The sequence below is a fragment of the Uranotaenia lowii genome, chromosome 3 (assembly GCF_029784155.1).
Source record: "Uranotaenia lowii strain MFRU-FL chromosome 3, ASM2978415v1, whole genome shotgun sequence".
NCBI lineage: Eukaryota > Metazoa > Arthropoda > Insecta > Diptera > Culicidae > Uranotaenia > Uranotaenia lowii.
In genome coordinates, this window is record NC_073693.1 from 108499248 (window position 1) to 108520281 (window position 21034).

The 21034-nt window shown below is 33.5% G+C and overlaps 1 protein-coding gene across 3 annotated transcripts in view; it reads left to right on the plus strand.

Annotated features, from left to right (window-relative positions):
• The window catches only part of LOC129757313 (translation initiation factor IF-2-like), a 451432-nt gene that overhangs the window by 112559 nt on the left and 317839 nt on the right, over positions 1-21034 (plus strand). Inside the window, exon 2 of one of the 3 annotated variants that reach the window (XM_055754494.1) lies at positions 207-248. The exons of the other annotated variants lie outside the window; for them this stretch is intronic. The gene's annotated coding sequence lies outside the window, so the exon portion shown is untranslated. The remainder of the gene's footprint in view (positions 1-206; positions 249-21034) is intronic. 3 annotated transcript variants of the gene reach the window in all.

The following is a 21034-nucleotide window of genomic DNA, read 5'->3' on the forward strand; positions in this document are numbered from 1 at the left end:
GTAACTTTTGTTACCATATAGAAGCAATTAGTTGCCATCGTTCATGGAAAATTAATTAGGACTATTTGTCATTATCTAATGACATTCACTGTTATTGTTATGTTTTTATTGTGGTATTGCGGTCGTAGTCTAAATTTTTAGGTGAAAAATGTTCGTTTGATTATCTTTTTAACAAAGCATCATTTTTTTCTTTTTTTTATTTACAGGTACCCAATACTGATGAAAAAACTTCTCTCATCTTCAAAAAGGTGAGCTAAATCAAATTTCCCAAATGGCAGGAACCAATCTTAACCAGCAGAAAAACGATTCTCCTCCACAATGAAACAAGTGATGCCTTTAACGGAAGCACAACACAAATGAGATCATAATTTCTAGATTGAAGAACAAAAAAATCCCGGCAGCTAAACTCCGCACCGTTGTTGAACTTTTGCTAATTTATCATTCCCGTTGATAAAGCAACGAAATATGATCTCTGCCCGAGTGTAATGTGTGCTTTCACAATCCTACTGAGGCGGCAGCAGCCAGGATAACGGAGAGATCTTTTCTACTTGCCACCCACATACCTACTCCTTACCTACGAGATGACGCGTTTCATTTTGTCAGAATATTGTCAGAGATTTCTTCACTTTTTTTAAAACTCAAACACGTGCAGCATTAAGGGAAAGGTTCCTTCGAATGCTGGTAGCGTTACGCCTTGAGGAGCAACTTGAGATCTTGACATTTTATGTCAGTGAAACAAGTTGCTGCTCCAATTTCCAAGTGTAATTTGGAATAATTTTGACAAAGATATATACTGTGTCTGGGGTCCTAGCGTTTTGTCGAGCGTTCAGTGGAGTTTAGCGGATGGAGGTTCCTGCAATGAATTGGAAGAGTGGCTCCAGAGAGTAACAGCTTTCCTTTCACTTCGTAATTCAAATTGAGCTAGAAATAATAAAAATACCAAAAATGCACAGAAAATAGGTTAGTTGATTTCTCAAACCATTTTCTTATTTATGAAACTAACACATTTACGAAAAACTATAAATTTTGTTGATACGATTCAAAATAAATTAAAACCAAGTCATAAATAAGTCATTAGTCCGGCAAGTCATAAATTAATTATTAATAATGATGTTCCTTATTCTGAACTATACATTTGCTTGGAAAATTTTTTAAGCAGCCAGGTTTACAAATTAAACATCAATACTTCTGAAACCCCAGAAAACGAAATCGGATTATAATTTTGAATAAAACCAAAATTCAAAGCTTCGGACTTAAGAATCACAGAAATAAAACACATTTATTTTAACCCAGATTTAAAAAGTATCTAAATTTCAATCGTAACATAAATTGCAGATCAAGTAAGAAATTAATGATGATCAAAAATTTGCTCAGCAAAATGGTAATAATTGTTGTTTATTATTCATCTTAATTTACAAACACGATTTGAATTGTGAATTCTTTGTGAGGAAGAAAAATCCAACTTAAACTTGAGAGAATTCATTCAAAACACATACTTGAAATTGAAAAAAAATTTATACAAAGAAGAAATACAACTTTATTTTAAAAGAGCCAGTGTTTAAAATCAGAGATAAAATTATTTTTCAAATTGAAATTCTTCCAGTTATAAGCGCAAAAGGTTAAACAATTTCATTTAAATATAATAACTTCAAATATTTATAAAACAACATTTTCAATTCATCATTGGAAGCTTATATTAGGTTTGTCATCCGTTCCGCAAAAGCGGGAAAATCCCACTTTTTTTAGAAAATGACCCGCTGTCCTGTTTTTTCTCAAAATTTCCCTTTTTTCTGAGAAAACTTTTGTGACAGACTCAACCTTCTCCGATTCCACCACTTCGAAATAGTTGGTTCGTGCTTGATCAAATCGCTTCTTATAAAAGCTTTTCTCGACTATTTTCAACATCTGTCATTTTATTTCTAATCTTCTTTTTACCATCCACCAATTTCAAAACTAGAAATGTTCTTAATTGTTATAGAATATGACATTCATCAATAAGGCTGCAAAAACTAAATAACACTTTATAAAGTTTTACTGATTTACACTAGAAAAACCTCAATTTTGCCTCAATTTCAATTCATTGATTCAACACAGAAAACCTTTAAAATATGATGTTTTTGCATTTTTTTCTCAAAATAGGCAGATATTTTTTTCAAAATTTATATAAGAGAAGATTGAATAACTCGTATACTGCCGCTATTCGCAAGACTGTCCAATATGCATTTTCGTCATTTTTCAGTTTATCTCAAAAATCGTTCAAATACAGTTAGTTCTTCAATTTAGACTAAAAACTTTCATAACTTTGTTCTCAACATATATGAAAAAATTACCAAGTCATGTCTTTCCCATATGAAATATACCCGCAAAGCTTCAAAATTGCTTTTATAATTTACGTTAATTTCACAAATATTCATACAATGTGTGCGACAAAATAAGCATTCATTGAAATTGCGAAAGTTAGACTTGATGAAACAATACAGTAAAGTTAAAAATAACAATCTCCATAATTTTTATAAGCTAAGTTTTGCCTAATGGGTAAATTCCATCAAACTGTTTTTTTTTAAATTTCGCATGAAGCTTATTGAATTGTTCTTTGTAAAACATGGAAAATAGTCAGCTACAAAGCCATATTTTTTAGGTTTTTGTCATTCTGTTTCTTGCTGCTTGGACTTTCATAAAATCTATGAACAAAAATACGCGTACCTGGTAGCACACGCTTAAGTCATATTGAATTGATTTTTCTCATCAAATATTTGCAGCCAAGATACTTTGCTGCTTCTGATTCAGCATTAATTTAATTTGAAGGTATTTATAGTCTTTCTAAAAAGATAATCGATCGAAAAACTTTTCACAATATGATGGTACAGGTTGTTTTATACATAGAACGTTGTTATTCATTTTATTTCAGACCCACTCAATTCTTACGATAAACTTTCTTTATCTTTGACTATCTAAACATGTCATAAACATCATTTCAAACTTATTTTTATCAGCAAACAACCAGTAAAGTTAATAATAAAGCGCAGACTGAGAGAATCAAATGATCAACTGACAAAAGAAAAGCCAAATATGGGACAGCTTTGCGGGTATATTTAATCCGCATGCGAAATATACTCGCAAGGCTGTCCCATCATTGTGTTCTCCTCCGCATCAACAACTTCCAAATCAAAAACACATTGGTTGAAATTCTACAACAATTATCTTAATATCTGTGAAGAAAGAAGAAGAAAAGGTAAAGTTTTAACCGAGAAATCCACGAAAGTTTATAAAAATCTTTAAAGCCGTTTTTCTTGGTTTCTTTGTTTTTGCATATGGGACAGACTTGCCGGCAGCGGCAGTATAGTTCTTAGCATTAAAGGTTGTTAAGTAAAATATTTTCCAGACATATCCGAACCGAACTAATCCGAGCTATTCTATCTAAAAACCTGCAAAATCCGGGCATTTGATTTCAAAATTTCTAATTTATCAAGTAATTTATCAAAACCCTTTAAAATATGGAGTGTGACATCCAGAAGAATGAACAACACAAAATACCATTGAGGCTGAAAGTGATTTCTTGAGAAATATTCCTTATCAGCATAAAATTTGGAAAGACATTTACCATTTTTTAACAATCAAAGTGATTAAATGAATACTAGGTTTTAGTTTTTATTTGGCTTATTATGATAACTACCGTAAGTATTCAACACCTGCAACATGAATGATTTTTTAAGTTTTAATGGTTGGTTTCAAATTATGAACTTGTTTAATAAAACTTCTTAGTTAAAACTCATTTCACGTTTGTGATTTTGTATGTCAAAATTTGAGTTTCAAAACAAAAAGCTAACTGAATAGCAAATCGAAATTAAAAATTAAAAATTAGTTTCAATTTGTGAACACAAAATAAAGTCCTAAAATGAAATGTCTTGGGCCTAGAATAGAATTACCATATTCCGCAATGCATGCTAAAAAGAGTACAATGATAAAAAAAAATTCAAAAGAGTGAGATAAGTACTAAGAAAATCAAAATAAAACAGATTTATCCAAAGTCATTCAAATGCTGTCAATTTGTTGGGAGTAATAGGTAAGATTAACCATTCCAGATTGCCTGCATTTTTAAAGAAAAAAAAACCCGGTCCGGTATGGTTTCCCAGATATTGAAGCCCGGATGCTTGGATTTGCTCGACCCAAAAACGCTTAGAAAATGTTCTGGAAAACTTAGGTATGACGTATATGATAATTATAAATTTTCTCATAATTTTTTTTAAACTAATGAAAAGAGAAAAGCCAGGGTCTGAATATTCCTGTTTGGATTATTCGAAGCAGAAGTTTTTTTTTAGATGTTGACAAACCACACCAAACCCTATACAAAAAATTGATTTCAAAATAAGATATCAGGCGAGAATATTTCCTTTGCCTAAACTATTTGTTTGATTTGTGGGCTAAACGAAGCATTTGAGTATAATGCTTTTGTGCTCTTCGATTACTGTTTGAAGGTTTATGACATACTCAAAGGCGCATTTTGTTTGTTTGCCACTTTAAAATGTGGTAAAAAGACTTCAAATACTGAAACAAACAAGTTCATTTTTCTGAGTTTATAACTCTCATTAAAAAAGAGTACATTTCGTAAAATTTCACAAAAAGAAGATCACGCCAATTTTTCGAACGAAAAAGAGTACATGTACTATTAAAAGAGGACGTATGGTAACCCTAGCCTAGAGTGAAGGAAGAACAAATTCCGCCGGAGGCGATCCAATTTCCTGCCATGTATGTTAACTTTTTTTTTTAACACCTTTTGAGGTCAAGTGGCTTCCGTGTAAATTCATTTCTTGTACAGAATATTCTCCATTGGGGAGGGGGTGGGGGTGGGTTAAACACCTAGCCCCCCCCCATTCGGCCCTGACCCCACAGTATAAAGAACTATATGGAAGAATGAATTAAAAATGTATGGTTTTAACACATACCCAAGGCCGTGCGAACGAGGGGGGTTTTAGGGGTTAAACCCCCCCCATGGAGATTTTTTCCAAATAAAATTTTCATCGTAGTATCGAAAAATACTCATTAAAAGGTGTTTAAAAATAAGTGTTAACAAGCAAGTCAGAAATTTGGCTCGACACTACATGACGTTTATGAGTTGATACTAATTTTTAATTGTAAATTTTGATTAACCTTTTGTATTGAAACTATTAACTTTATTTACAAAACCCCTTCCTCGTCTTTAGTGTAGAAGTGTAACTGAACAAGAACAGAGTTTGAAACGAGTCATTTTAACTTCATAACTAATTTATCGAACACTAATCTTATAGATCGACAATTTGGAAACCATGTAACAAGTGTTTCTCTCTCACAGAATTAGCAAAAAAAATCTAAAATCTTATACCCTTTAGCTTATTACTAAAAATTAAATTGAAATAGAATCATTTATGTCTTAAAAAATGTTATGATGATATGAAATTTTTTCAAGAAACCAATTTCAGTCTCAATTTTACATGGTTTTTGTTTTTCTCAGCATCACATTTGAGCAGATTTTTATAAATTACACAAGGCCAACAAATTTACATTTTCCGAGGTGCAATGAATTTAAAACGAAATTTTGACTAATTTGAGTGCCCTGAATCTAAATTTGCAATTTTTCGATCAGCTTTTGTTATTGAAATAACTTTTCAAAATAGGTTAAAATTATTTAAGAAAACGAAACTTGAAAACAAAAACATAACATTTTGAAATAAAAGATTTGAATCAATAATCAACTTTCATCAAGACTTCAAGTCACTTTGAGTTCCGCGATAAAAGTTATAGAAGTTTTCTATTTGTTTACTTTTTCCCATTTAAAGAATTTGTAAAGAAAATTTAAACCAAATGGAATTTGGTTCTGACAATAAAGTCAAAATTACTTGTAATGATATCTTTCCCAAGTTTTAAAAACTGTTGAATATTACTTTTTAGAACATGCATCGCACGTACCTTTGAACTTCGTCAATAAAAGTCTTTATTTTAGTATGTAAATCTAGCGTGTTTTTAATTTGTGTATCCGCATTTCCCGGTACATAACAATCTTCATCATCAAAATATTATCTCTTATTTGAATGAAATATAATGAGCGAAATTAGGATCAGATTTCTTCTTAAATGTAGGTTTGATTGTTAAACAGTTATCAATGATTGATTTTAATTAGTACTAAGTGGATTCCCCGGCCAAAAAAACTTTTGGATGAAGTTAGTTCTTAAATAAATTTTTTTATGAATAAAAAAAAGTTATCAATGATTGGTTTCACTCAAAAACTGACACATGTTAAAAGTTCATATAATCGAAACTAAATGTGATAATTCAAATTTAACAAAAGATTCGAGTTCAGGATGCTGCTTTTATAATGGTAAGTCGTGTTTTTTGAAAAAAATATCCTTCTTTAATGTTAAAAATCCCATCATTTTTAATTTCAATTTTTTTTTAAATTTTCAAATTATTTACCCAAACTTTATAGTACGTTTTTTTGAACTTTGAAATAAATTTATCTAACTTTTAAGACAAGCTTTTTAAATTTTAAGAAATATTTTCGATTAGTTTTTCTATGTTTTTCAATTTTGATTTTTTAATTCTAAAAACGATTTTTTCCAAATCAAAAATTCACATTTTGAATCGCGATTATTTTTTTTTTCAAATTCAAAACATGCGGAATTTTCAACGAACTCTTCAGTTGAAAATGAAGAAAAGAAATCTCAATTAAGATGAATAGTAAATACAATTATTGTCATTTTCCTAGCAACTTATCATGGTTAATGTTTTACCTGATCTGACATTTAAATTAGGATTCAGATTTTTTTTAAATCTTTGTTATGGAAATATTTATTTCAAATTTGAAAACTAAACTGCTTACAAATTATTTTGACACAAATTTCAAGTTCAGCTTAAGGAACATCATTGTGAAAAATTTATCAGTGACTTCCCGAAAATATAATTGATTTGAAACTTGAAAAATTTTGATTTTTTTTATCAGTAAAATTTATTATTTTTTTAGTTTGTGTGATATTCATAAGTAAGATAATGGTTATTTATTCAATTTCTTGTTAATTGTGTATTTTTGGTATTATTATTATTTTTAGCTAAATTTGAATTTTGAAAACCACCCCCATGAACGAATCCTTCGCACGGGCCTGCACATACCTATACTGATAAATTTAGTTATTTTCATTTCGAATCAAATGTTTTCTTAGTGATATGCTTGTTAAATACAATCTAGCTTTTAAATTAAATTCAGCAGAAATAGTTATAAAAGTTCTATCAATAAAATTTAAGCTGTTTTTTTTCATTTGGTTATTCAGGCATCACTGAGGTTAAAAATAAATATTCATATTTTTTTTTATTACTTCAAATAATTTTAAAACAAATTGAAATAAAATAGTTTAATTGTATCCTCACTTTTAGGAATTTATTATAAATTATGTTGTTTATGTTTTTAAAAAATCCGTATTTTGATAAAATAGGCATTTAAATCACAAAAAAAATGTCAGGGAAATTTGTTTATTATTTCAACTTTTTTTAAAAGCAATACCACTGAACTTTGGTTAAAATAATAGGAAAAGCTTTCAAAACTTCAAACTTCATTCCTGGATCTGGTTTCACTTGTTTTTTTTGCTTTTTGAGTTTTCTTACAATTCGAAATTCAGGAGACTAAAAATACATGTTACCCTTTTCTAGGGAAAAAGTGGCTCCAGAGAGTGTCCACAATTTGTTTCTTATTCAAGCTTAGATATAATCAAAGTTCTATGAGAAAATCTTACAAAATTACAAAATATTTAAATTTCCTATCGACTGGTCCGGTAATGTTGAAAAGGTTTCTCGGCGATTTCAGTCTGAAATGTGAGACTGAAATCGCCGAGAAACCTTTTCAAAATTACAAAATATTTTGTAGTTTTGTTTATTTCAAATGCTGTAATTAAATTTTACTATTTTTAGATTAAAATTAAAAGAATTTTAATCTAACCCAATTTGCAAACGTCATAAAATTTTGATATCAGACTTAAAATCAAGTACAAAACTCCCAAAAGCGTTGATTGACTGTAAAGTGATTTTAACACATTACATTTTACATAGTTTATTGTAAGTAAAAAACTGATTCTTCAACAATGCTCAATTTAAAAATTATAGATTTGTCTAGCTTTAATGAAAAACGTTCGTAAAATTATGTTATTTTTTTTTATTTAATTTTATATTTATATATGTGACTGAAAAAAGGCTTAAAATGAGTGTACAATGATTTTTACACATTGCATTTTTTGAAAATAATTGTAAGAAATTATAAAATCTGATTTTCCTAGCTTTCAATAAAAAAAAATTACTAAAAATTACCTATTGAGTTGAAAATTGCTATTTGAAAAGGCGTTTACTCATAACATCCTCAATATATGGTCTACTAGATGGACTAAATTTAATGCGGTTATATTTGAAATCCAATTACAAATTTTATCTAAAAAATAACATTATGTTAAATGAATAAGAAATCAATTAAAATTATCAAAACTTCCCGGAAACTCAATAAACTCTGAACTAAAATTGTAAAAAAGCTCTGTTTTTTAACGTTTGTTTAAAAAAAGAGAGATCTTTTAATATCAAGGATTCAATTTTTAAACTAGAATATTTTCAAATGAAATTTAAATTTATAGAATGGATAAACAGTGGCTTACCATTGCTAAAAGCAGCGTTGGCGAACACGACAAGATGGCAAACAAATTAAAATTGAACTTTACCGGTATTGTTTCACAATTTTCACGTGAATCAACTGTTTCCAGGCCACTTCAAGCCTTGCAAGACGTTTTTTCGATTGTTTTTCACCGAAAAGTGAAAGTTTGGCTTGGAAAAAAACGAACTTCGGTAATTCAAGAATCGAATCACTAAGTTCAGTTGAAAATAGACGCAAAATCATCTGTTACCGATTTTTTTTTCAAATTTCGTCAATTTTCATTTCACTGTGTTCAAATGAGTGCAAATTTGCTGTACAATAGTTTTGACAATCAAATTGTAAGAAAAACAACATGATTTGATTTTACTTACTTCAACAAGCTTTTACTCAGAACATCGTCAATTTATTGTCTTTCAGATGGACTGAATTTAATGCGTGAATTTTTGCAATCGTATTGTAAATAATATTTAATGAAATTATGTTAAATTAATTTAAAAAAAATAACCTAAACTTATAGAAAAATAAAAAATAAACTCGGAATTAGGTTTCAGGAGCTTTGAGTTCCGTTTTTTTTTGCTCAATAATTGAGATTTCTTATAAATTCATGCACTAGATTTTCGTTTAATTTTTTTTAAATTTTTGTCTTTTTAATTTTTGTTTTTTTTTTTGGAATCAGACTTCAATTATGAAATCATTGTTTCTGATTATAAATAAATATCATATAGATCTATTGATAAGAGTTTGAAGAAAAAGTTTCACAATTTCATTTAAAAAAAATCTGGGTTTTGAGTGAATTTAGGGGTATGGAATTCGTCCTTTAAAAACAAATTTTCAACCCCTTCAATGAAATCGTCGTTTTATCTACTTATACATAATTTTTTTCAATTTTTATGATTAATTTTTGAAGCTTGTTTCAGCCTTTTTATTTTTTAGATTTCAACCAATTTAATGTAAATTTTTACTTAATCATAAATGCTGGAAATGATCGTTCAGTTTCGTGTTGAAAATGAAGCTTCAAAATTGAAGTTTCGTTTTCGGGTAACTTTTTTATATTCCTGCAAACTAGCCGTGTTAATTGAAATTTTTTAGCCGATATGCAAAAAACTTCTGGAGCTTATTCTAGTTCTTAGTATTATTATAAAATCCCAGACAACCATTTGGTGAGTATTTCGAATTTGCAACGCAAATATACGTGCAAATATACGTGTAAACATATCGTATATAATGTAGCAAAACCAGTATATACGTATCATTTTGGAGGCCATATAGGTACATTAGCAAACATATTCTTGATTTGGATTGTATTAAATTACGATTTGCACGACTTGTCATGCGCATCATTTACGACTACCCTGATTCTTTTTGGAATATACTATGACAATTTACATCATCATATAGATGATTGAGGTTGTAATATACGACATTTTTCGTAACAATATGGAAAGTTTGACGACTTATTTGGTCGTCTATTGCGACTTGAGTGCAGGGCTCTCATTTTCCGTCAGTTGAATAAAAATAAGATTATTTTTTATTTTTTTGTGCTTTAAACCAATTGGTTTATTCATCCCCAAAAATAATAAAAATAAGATTATTTCATCGAAATGCGTTTTTTGCTGTCAAATTTAAGTTTATATCGTACAAATTTATTATTTGCCTGCTGATTTTTTTCATGTTAGTACCTGGACTTGATCCCCGGACCATACGATCTGCAGCTCATGATGGTTCCTCGACGCTATCTGGAATATATAAATTCAAGGGGATTTGCTTCAAAGGCATTAAACCAAAAGCAAATCCGTATATTTCTATAACTTAAATCTTTTAAATCGTAGAACATGTCATCGATGATCTAAAAATAGACCAACATTTTGATGCCTCCTTTAAAACGATTCCAATCATCGATGTCCCATTATCATAAACGATTTTATTGAACTTTTTTGTATTCTTTTACGATTGCCCGCAAATACGTTTTACGAAAATCAGACATGCGAATTAATTTGCAAAGGTATACGATTGCATGCACATTATTACGAATCAATACAGTTATATACGTTTTTTATTTCGAATTATTTTATGCATAGCACGACAAAATCTTTCAGTCACGGCTGATCACCGTATATCGGTCGTTTCACGGATTTTTTGCGAATTGTCGTACACAAAGGTCGAGTTCATATGTACATAAATACGAGTCTCTCTTCTTGTCGTAATAAAATCATGCAATGCTTTTAAATACGATAAAGAATATGCATGAACCGCACATTGTAGGTGCAGATATACGAAAATGAGTATAAATAACATTCTATACGATGTAATCTGTTAAAGAAAATACGACTTCTGGTTGTCTGGGATGTGGATTGAAAATCTCGGCTTTGACCTAACATTTTTAATTTTGTTCCGAATATTGTCTGGAAATTAAAAGATGAGTTTGGTATTGAATTCGCATTCCATAAAAAATAAGATGATGTGTTCCGGCTAAAAACTGATAAACATTCAGAAAATTCTACCTAATTCAATTTTATCTCAAAAATTTGATTTAAAAATATCAATATAACTTCAATGATGAAAATGATTTCTGTGTTTGAATGAAATTGAAAAAAAGAAAAGAGTTAAAAAATCTAATTTAAAATTGAGACAACCACAACACAATAGCAAACAACTGATCAGCTTTGAAAAAGTTTACTCTGAAATGACAGTATTGATTAAAATGTATTCATAAAAAAAACTTTCAGATATTCATCTGCATTTTCCTGAATAGGTAATGGCAAAATGTATGGGATAGAATAGACAAGATAACAAAATAATAAATAATCCGACCAAGCCCACTTTCAAGTAGTAGTGCTTCCTGGCCTGGAACAATATCGGGCGTTGCATTTTCTGACTACTTTGCATATTCATTTCTTCCATTTCAAATCCACACAAAAAAGCACACCATTTTATCAAACAACTTTTGCCTATCCATCCACATCTCACTATTACTGGGCTGTTAGTTTTTTACTCTCCATGTTCAGGGTTTTCGTTTTTTCCCTGCACCACCTTCAATTTTCCAAGGATACTGCCTCGGAACCTCAGAAACTCACTTTATCATCTTAGCCATCAGACAATTTCTCAGAAAAATGCTAAACGAAAGCTTCCAGTCTTCTAAAAGGGAAAGAAAGCAGCTTCCAGCAGTGTGTTTCTTTCGAATGCTTCCGACAAGACATGAGAAATTTCAGACAGTCCGCTTCCAAATTTTCTTTCTCCTAAACCTCCTCGAAAAAGGATGGCTTATCCAAAGGGACGACGATGGCTAGCCCTTCAAGAAATCAAAAGACGAAGGAAGAAAGAATTCCCTAGAGCTGCCATGTGCAACTTAAAATATTCATATTTTGAGGATACACGGTATGAAAATTCCTTTCCGTTTTATCGAGGGAAACCGGTTAGCCAGGACGGACAGTTTTTGAGTCTCACATTTCTTTTTCCGATTGTAGCTGGGCATTTTCCCACATTGTTTGGGAGATGGTCGCCTTTTTTTCTAGCGCTTACAAAAGGGTTCTGCCTTCTTGAAAATGGGAAACTTTTTGTTGTGTTGATCACACTTTTACAATTGGAAAATTTTAACTTTATCCTTTTGAGCAAGAATATACTTTAAAATTTTTGGTGAGGCAAAGCTTCAACTTTGAGTTTTACGAAAAGTTTTTTTAAATTTGAATTTATTTCTGAGATTTTGAAGCTTAAAGTTTGTTACTTCATGAAATTTTAAAATAAACTAGAATCGTCATAAGACATAAGACATAAGAGATAAGACATAAGACATAAGACATAAGACATAAGACATAAGACATAAGACATAAGACATAAGACATAAGACATAAGACATAAGACATAAGACATAAGACATAAGACATAAGACATAAGACATAAGACATAAGACATAAGACATAAGACATAAGACATAAGACATAAGACATAAGACATAAGACATAAGACATAAGACATAAGACATAAGACATAAGACATAAGACATAAGACATAAGACATAAGACATAAGACATAAGACATAAGACATAAGACATAAGACATAAGACATAAGACATAAGACATAAAACATAAGACATAAGACATAAGACATAAGACATAAGACATAAGACATAAGACATAAGACACAAAACATAAGACATAAGACTTGAAGATATAAGACATAAGACATAAAATATTTTAATTTATCAAATTCAACCTTAGTCGATTGTATTATAAAAAAAATCAAAATTATACCTTAAAGCGTCCCTACTTATTTAAATAAAACGAGTTCCATTTGCAAATCCTTCGCAGCAACAGAGCGTGTGTAATTTATTTTGTCTTTTCTTGGAGCAGAGCGGTGAGACTCGCAATTTTTCTAGATTTTCCCGGGGACTATTCTTCGCGGAAAGCTCTGGCAGAAGATATAACCTTTACTTATCTTGATTTCTGCTTCCTTTGCATAAACAATTCTATGGGACTTCTGGGGCCTTCACGCAGCAGTTGTGCTCCACGGGTTGGAGCTTGTCTACTGTTCCATGGGGGTGTTTAAGCTAAAGATTTTTTTTTTGTATCTACTTTTTGGACTGTGGACTGTGTGGTTGCGTTTTTCACCGGAAGTCATGCTATTATTGCTGGCTGGGTAGTATTTTTTCGCATCAATCCGTGGGTGGTCGTTATCTGGTCAGGTGTGTATTTAGTAAGCAAACTGTTAGCAGGATTGGCTTTAATCTGGAAAGAAATCACTATGTTTTGAATTCTCACAATTTTGAATACCTACTTAGTTTTTATTCCAAAGAATATCTTCAAATAATGAAGAATCAGAAGATTTTACAAATTGTTATTGATATAGTTACATACCTATGCTCCATTTTCAAACTCAAGCTGAATAAGAAAAATTTAGTGTTTTCTTTTCGTGAAGAAAAGTTTCGTTAGTGGAGAGTAGATGTCATTCAATGAAAAAATTAAATTGTGATTTCCAAAATAAGGTCAGCTCAAAAGATCAAATATTCACAGTAAATGTGTATTTTCTGGAACTAACTTCGTCCTAAATGAGATGTCTAAAACTTGGCTACGCGCTGGTCGTTTCAATCAAAAAATGATTATATCTCCTTCGATACAATTATTTGTTTTTTCTGCCTCAATTTGCCTGCTTTGAAAACTTTTATTTGAATTTTGAAGCTCTCATTCAAACTCATCAGGCATGGTTCTGTGATAGCGTACGCATCTCTCATCCTGAAGAAGGTTCGAACCTCCTGCGGGCTTGTACCCCAAACCAAATAGTTCAGGTTCGAAACAATGCATGAAACTTTGAGTACTAGGCAGAAGGCAGTTTCAACATTGCATACGAGTGAATGATTAAAAGACAAAGATTGCATACAAGTTCGATCTCAAGACAGTTGGTGTAGGGCAGTGATAAAAATCCTTAAAAAAAGTATTTATAGAAGACAAAGATACTATCCTCTTCACTGAGGCTTGCTGGTTAAATAGGCTCTAGACTTTTCGCAAATGACTTTTCGATTCCAAATCCAACCAAAAAATCTACTTGGTAGGATATGTGGAAGGGTTATTTAGGGAAATAGGTCACATTTTAAGGCCACCTCCTTTGTATGTTTAACCATTCATTGTGTCAATAGTTATGTACAATAGACTGATTTGCAGCTTATAAAAATCAGCAGCAAGTGCTAGACATCAAATTTTCTAATTTTTTATTCCTTATTCATCTCCGGATCATCCAGGCGAGACTTTTCAACGAAAGTTTCTAGCCGGAAATCTGCCAGCTACCCTCAAAACAGTTCGTTTTTCTGATCTTTACGAAATTTTTCAAAATATCTTCCCGCTAGCGGTTCCAATATTTTGCGCACGATTTGACAACCGTATTTTATCTATTTTAACGGTGGGCAGCATTTTTACCTTGCAGAAATGAAGTCAGGCCTGTTTATTAGCTAGCTAGATGAACTAGTAAAAACAATTTTTTTGTCACTTTCCCTATAGAAATTTTTTATTTGCGCTTGGTAGGATCTCTAATATTCCCTACTTTCATGATATCGATCATCTTCACTTCATGAATAGTGAAAATAAGAATGAATAAGCATTCATTAAGATCCTGTAAGACTCTTAAATGAACAACCGTATGAACTTTAGTCAAATAGTTGATTTTTTGAATTTTTCGCGATCCTGCCAAAACATTTATTCAATGACCACTTGTATGTCCAATGTATGATATCTCAAAACCACTTGATATAACGTCACAAAAATTTGCACATGTAAACATTCCATAACTTCCCTGAAAATTTCATCAATTTTCATTCATGCATGTAGAAGTTATAAACAAAGTATCAACGTAATGAGAAAAAATTGTTGCATTGTAATTATTCCTTCATATTTATTGTTAAAAAATGATACGTTTTCAGTATGTGGCAACATTTTTTGAGAAAAATCCACTCCTTAGCTAGATTTTATGAACGTGCAGCGGGTAAATCCCCGATAGGAAAGTACATCCGAAGGATGTCCGATTATTAGAACAAAACGCTCAAGATTTGAAGAATCGTCGGGCCAGTTCTCGCGACAGGGAATGTCAATGTTTTGGATTTGAAAAGTTGGCGGCAGCGGGGATGAAAAAAGTTGACAGATTGTCAGATAAAGTTCCGGTTGACCACGTAACAGACGCGCACATAGAAAGGCGGCAAAATAAAAAGTGACCACGCAGAAAGTGGACCAGCTCAAGTCCCTAGAGGGAAACGGTGCTCTACTCGAGAAGAGAGACTTCTCGGACACAAATCGGCTCAAGGCAACAGCAGCTCAGGGGCAGGTTCGCTAAACAACACAAAGGTCGGGACAGAAAAGCGCCAACTGCGCCAAGCGCTCATCTGCATTCGAGACTAGCAGCAGACCTCAAGGCACCCGGTCAGTAGCTCGGGAGCGACAGCAGGTCCACCAAAAGACACAAGCGTCGGGAACCAAAAGCGCAACTGCACCACACGCTCATCAGCATCTTGGACAAGCGCTGTGAGAAGAAAAACAAAAAGGGATCAGAAACATCTCATCGCTCTCCGAGTGCATCCGAGTTGGATATCGTAAGCACAGCCCCGGCTTTGTGCTGTTTTACTGAATCAGCGGCAGTTAGCAGCTTGGCAAAATCGATCGGAATTCTTCGGCACTTCCAGCTGTCCATGTGCCGTGGTCGAACGCCAAAGAATCCTAGCAAGCAGAGTCGGGTGTCATCATTCGCAGCGCCGATTGCGATCAACTGTGGTAAATCGACAGCTTCTGCCGCATTGGCTGCGACTGCCGCAACTGTGGCTTTTCAGTTCAACGGGAACCTACAGAGCCAACGGAGTTCGGTCAGCGATGTCATTCGCAGAATCAGCGGTGGCATCGGCCACGAACCGAAATTGGAAGGACGTCTTGGCTGCAGCGGAGGCAGCATCAGCCGTGGCGTCGGTCACAAACCGAGATCGGAAGAACGTTCTGGTCACCACGAGGGCAGTGTCAGCGGTGTCATCGGCCACGAATAGAGTTTGAAAGAACACATCGGCCACAACGAAGGCAGCATCAACTGTGGTACGACCACAATCTAGAATTGGGGGCAGTATGTACTGTGGCAACGACCATGCATTCGCAACGAAGGCAACAATCGGCTCAGCAGCAACAACAAGGACGATGGTGTTATGTCCGAAGATCGAGCGAGACGCGAGGAGGATGCATGACTCTGTTGTGCGCCATGCGCCAAAACTGGAAAAGCTGTAAGTACACGTTATTATCATTTTCAAATCTCGAAATAACATTTTAAGGAACTTGGGTATAATGTTGCCAAAAAATCATAAATCAAAGCTGAAAATTTAAGCCCTATCGAGCGTAATTATTTATGTGGCTCCGACCACGATCTGCCTCCATAATACAATCACACATTCAATTACGAATAGCTTACGACAGTTAACTCGGTTCGCGTTAAAATCTTTTTCAAAGTTGTTCCTCATTATCTGAACTATAAATTATCCAATTCTGAGCTATATAGCATACTGGTGGCATATTTTAAAACATAAAGAGAGTAAGTATGTTGATTTTTCATACATCTTTCCAAAAGTCTCCATACAAATTTGAAGTCGATTGCGCCAGCTCGTGTTCCAACTAATTAAGTTAAAAGTTTGAGAGAGTACTTTTTTCGTCTAATGGCACCAAACTGAGGAGTGTCACATAGAAAAAAATGTTAAAAAATCGTCCCAAACAAATATGGGGATACGCTTAATACAATAATACGCTAAAATTAAAAAAAAACGTTTCTTGTTGCATATTATTGAATATCTTTTCTGGGGTAAATTTAGATTTGTGGTTTCTTTACACGTACTGCAAGAATCAAGAAATATTTGAAATCCAAAGATATATTTTTTGAATTTTCAGTACATTTCTGGAGATTTTTGAATGAACAAATTTGTTTTCGCATACAAATCTCCATACTAAATTTAAACTCGTTGCACCAATCCAGGGCTGAATGAATCGCTTCCAAAATTTTTAATGCAATTTGTGCCAATCAAAACCACCAAAAAAGTTATGGGAGGTATAAATGTATAAGTTTGAAATTTTCATACAAAGCTTGTAGCGGTCTAATGGGCCAGTTTAATATAGAATCTTAGTGAATCTTCATGTTTACCGTGTAATCCGGTCGATGTCCTCATGAGGCCCAACCACAGCAGTTTCGGCAGTTGTTGTCAGGTCGTTGATAGAAATCAGGAAGATAAGCGGTCCAAGATGACTACCTTGCAAAACATCAGACGACTTGTCAAACACGGTGGAGTGACTCCCACGAATGTTTATGAAGCCTTGACGATTCAGCAAATACTTAAACAGCCATTCAGATGTCCACTCGAGAAATCCGTATCGATCCAGTTTTTCTCTTACGATTCTGTGAGGCAATGTTCCAAAAATCTATCAAAATAAACACTCAGGATGCGTTTCTTGTTGGAAAGATTCTGATTGTATAATGGGATAGCGCCTCTCGCAACTGCTTCGCCTGACTGGTATGCAATCTCGATCAGCGCTCCACTCAGCAATGCAATGCAATTTTTTTTAACATCGCATATCGGAGATGTGTGAGATACAAACTGATCCATCCTGAATGTCGCTCACTCAGTATCTGCCTGACTTATTTGAAATTCAAAATTATTTTTTCACAGAACGAGAAAAATCGAACAGTTGTGCGGGAAACCATAAATTTAAAGGTAACGGACGACAATTTCATAAAATAACTTGAAAAGTGAACATCTTTCCCTCACAAACACAACTACAATTGATTTTGTTCTTAACTGATGTAAAAAACGCTATTAAACCAAAACCATTCATTAATCATTATTGGTTATGTTAAAAATAAAACAACATTTGCTAATGATCAATTGCATGTGTCACTCACTTACTGCCTGAGCCATTCACTCCTGATCCTAGACCAACATGATTCGCCGTATGCATCGCTCATTGGTGAGATTCCAATTTGATGATGGTGCTGCACTGTTTTGACAGCAAGCATCAGTGCTTTAGCGATGATAAGAACGATCAATGATCGGATAGGTCCAGTAGCAATCAACAACAAAACCCGATCGCTATACCTTCAGTTGCGAATTGTAATTAGGAACATTAATTGAAAATGAGTGATTTTCGGAACACTGCTGTGAGGTACTTTGTAAAAAGCCTTGACGAAATCTACGTGTATCGAATCCACTTACAGTTTTTTTTATCTGCTGCAGAATGCAAATCGCTGGCATAGGTCAATAGGTTTACCAAGGTTAAACGTTTCTTGATAAACCCTTGCTGGACATCGTTGAGTATTGGAGTTGTTACTGAATAGACTCTCTCGTATATAAGGACTTCTAGCACTTTGAAATAGTAGCAGAGAATCGATATTGGCCTGTAATTCTCCTCACGATGAGCATTTCCTAACTTATGGATCGGTGAGACTGATGCGATTTTCCACGGAGTAGGAAAAGTACTTTCCGAAATCGATCGATTGAAAATCATGCATAGCGTTGTGTCAAGCCTAGCAGCTATTTTTAGAACAAGCGATGTTGGAATCCCATCAGGCCCAGATCCTTTCGAAGGATCAAGATAATTCAGTACTTTTAGAACTTTTTGTTCAGTGAAGACGGGTTGCGATAGACTGATGTCACAGCTAGGTTATCAAATTACACATTAGTACAATCAGTAATACACGCTGCTAAAAAATAAGCAAACAAGTCAGCTGACTCTTTGATACTTTCCGATGTGCGTCCTTGAAGCGTCACAGACGATGGAATATAGTTAGCAAGGCGGCGGCTATTGATGTATTTCCAGAATGTCGAAGTTTGTTTCAAGTTGCGTTCGATGTTAGAAATGTAGATATTGGTTAAAAGTTTGTGTCCAGTAACATTTTCATAACACGGTCGGTATTACAGTGCATAAGTCAAGATTTTGTCTATGCGGGCTAAAGGGATCCGTAAGTGCGTCAGAAAAATAGTCGAGCAGTAAAATACTATCATTGACGTTCGCAAGCGAACACATCTGAGACAATCCGCAAGCTATCTTCGATTCGATAACAGCAAGCCTCTGATCGGTGGAGGTGTTCACTGGTAAAAATACATCTGCATCCTCGTCGAAGGTCCAAAGCAAATTTGGTAGGTTGTAATCGCCAGCTACGACGATAGTATCATTACTATTAACCATATTCATGAGAAATTGGAGAGCAGACATGAGAGACGCATATGATCTCATGACTTGATCGCTATCCTGTAACCCAGCAAACATTTATGAAGGTATAACACAGAAACAACAGAATTATTCAAACAAATATACCAGATGAAAAGATTGTATTAAACTTACCAAAATAGCATATAGCTACAAAAGTGAAGGCGATATATCTACAATGACAAGATTCCATCGATTCGATTTTCCCACAAAAAGTAAAATTAACGAAAAAAAATTTCCCCAACCGAGATTTGAGCTCCAGTCCTCCGAATTGGCTGTCAAATATCTTACCACGATGCCATCTCATCAGTTGATATGATCCACGCTTTAGCTCTTTAGCTGAGATTCTCCTTTTACGAATCGGTCAAAGGAGGAGACCGGATAGAGCGTCAATTTAAGGACCGCCCATTTACCGTAAATCAGTTCACTCAAATCGTAAATGTTGAATTAACATATTCTCATCTTTTTGGAGACATATTTACAAATTGACTAAACTGCTATCCGATTCAACTTTTTTGGGCAAAGCTTGTCGTAAATGAATGATAGAAAATCACTCAATACCAACTTCTTTACGATGGTTATTGAAAATGTTCTGATATTCGATTTGGATTATCATTTCTATTACGATTTCATGTTAGCTGGGTAAATAGGTACGCCACGAGCGGTGGCTTATTATGTGCTATCAATGTTTCGATCGGGGAACTGAAATGAAGGGAGAAAATTCGTCAATGATCACACAAATTGTGCAGCCAATGATTGAATTTGTGGCAATTTGTTAAAGGAAACTAGAAGGTTTGAGTTCAAATGAGAGTGCTCAGAGAGAGTGAAAATGTGCTGTTGAGAATTGTTGCAATTTCTGAAGCAGGTGTGGAATTTTGATCATTACCACTCCGAATGCAAAGAATTCTCTCTTGATTTCAATCCCTTGGTTTTGATCGTCTCTGAAGAAGATTGTCTTCATGTCCTGCGCCGCCTGGGTGGCACTGTTTGAACTCAGCAATCATATTTAACAGTTCTTATTTAAGGTTAGGCTTCTTTATTCCTACCTTGGTAGATAAGTTTAAGTTTTATAAAACCTTCTATTTAAAACTTACTAAGAAATTAAAATTTATCTCTGCTCTTATGAGGATCGTATCAACAACTCAAAAAAAAATATTGAAAACTTATTCAACCTCGAGATTTATACGACTACCAGGTCTCTACGTCCATCAGCTCCTTGGTACACTGCTGATGCGATTGTACTGCTACGCCGCCCCCGCAGTCAAAAGTTTTCCATTTTCCAGTTGAAAAGTCATATAATCGCTAAACATATTCTTCCTGGAAACTTGAACCATATGGCATATGGAACCGATGGCATTCGAGCGGGAGAAGTGCACATATTCCTGCCTTATTCATTTATTTTTCCCATTTTTCGAAAGCCAAAACTTTATAACTTCAAAACCCTTGGTTTAGAATTTGTTTTTTTAACTCTTTGGAAAGTTTAAGACCAACTTTGAATGGTCTCCCCTTGTAGTGTGGGCTGCGTACATCACACATTTGCTCGTCCTTTCTCCATCGTCGCTTACGTTTGCTGCTGCGTTTATGCGAATGATGCGGCATCCGCGTGAAGAAGCGCCTCTCATATGGCCCCAAACGAAACTCTTGCGTGGAGCAGTGCTTTTCACGCGAGAAGTTTTT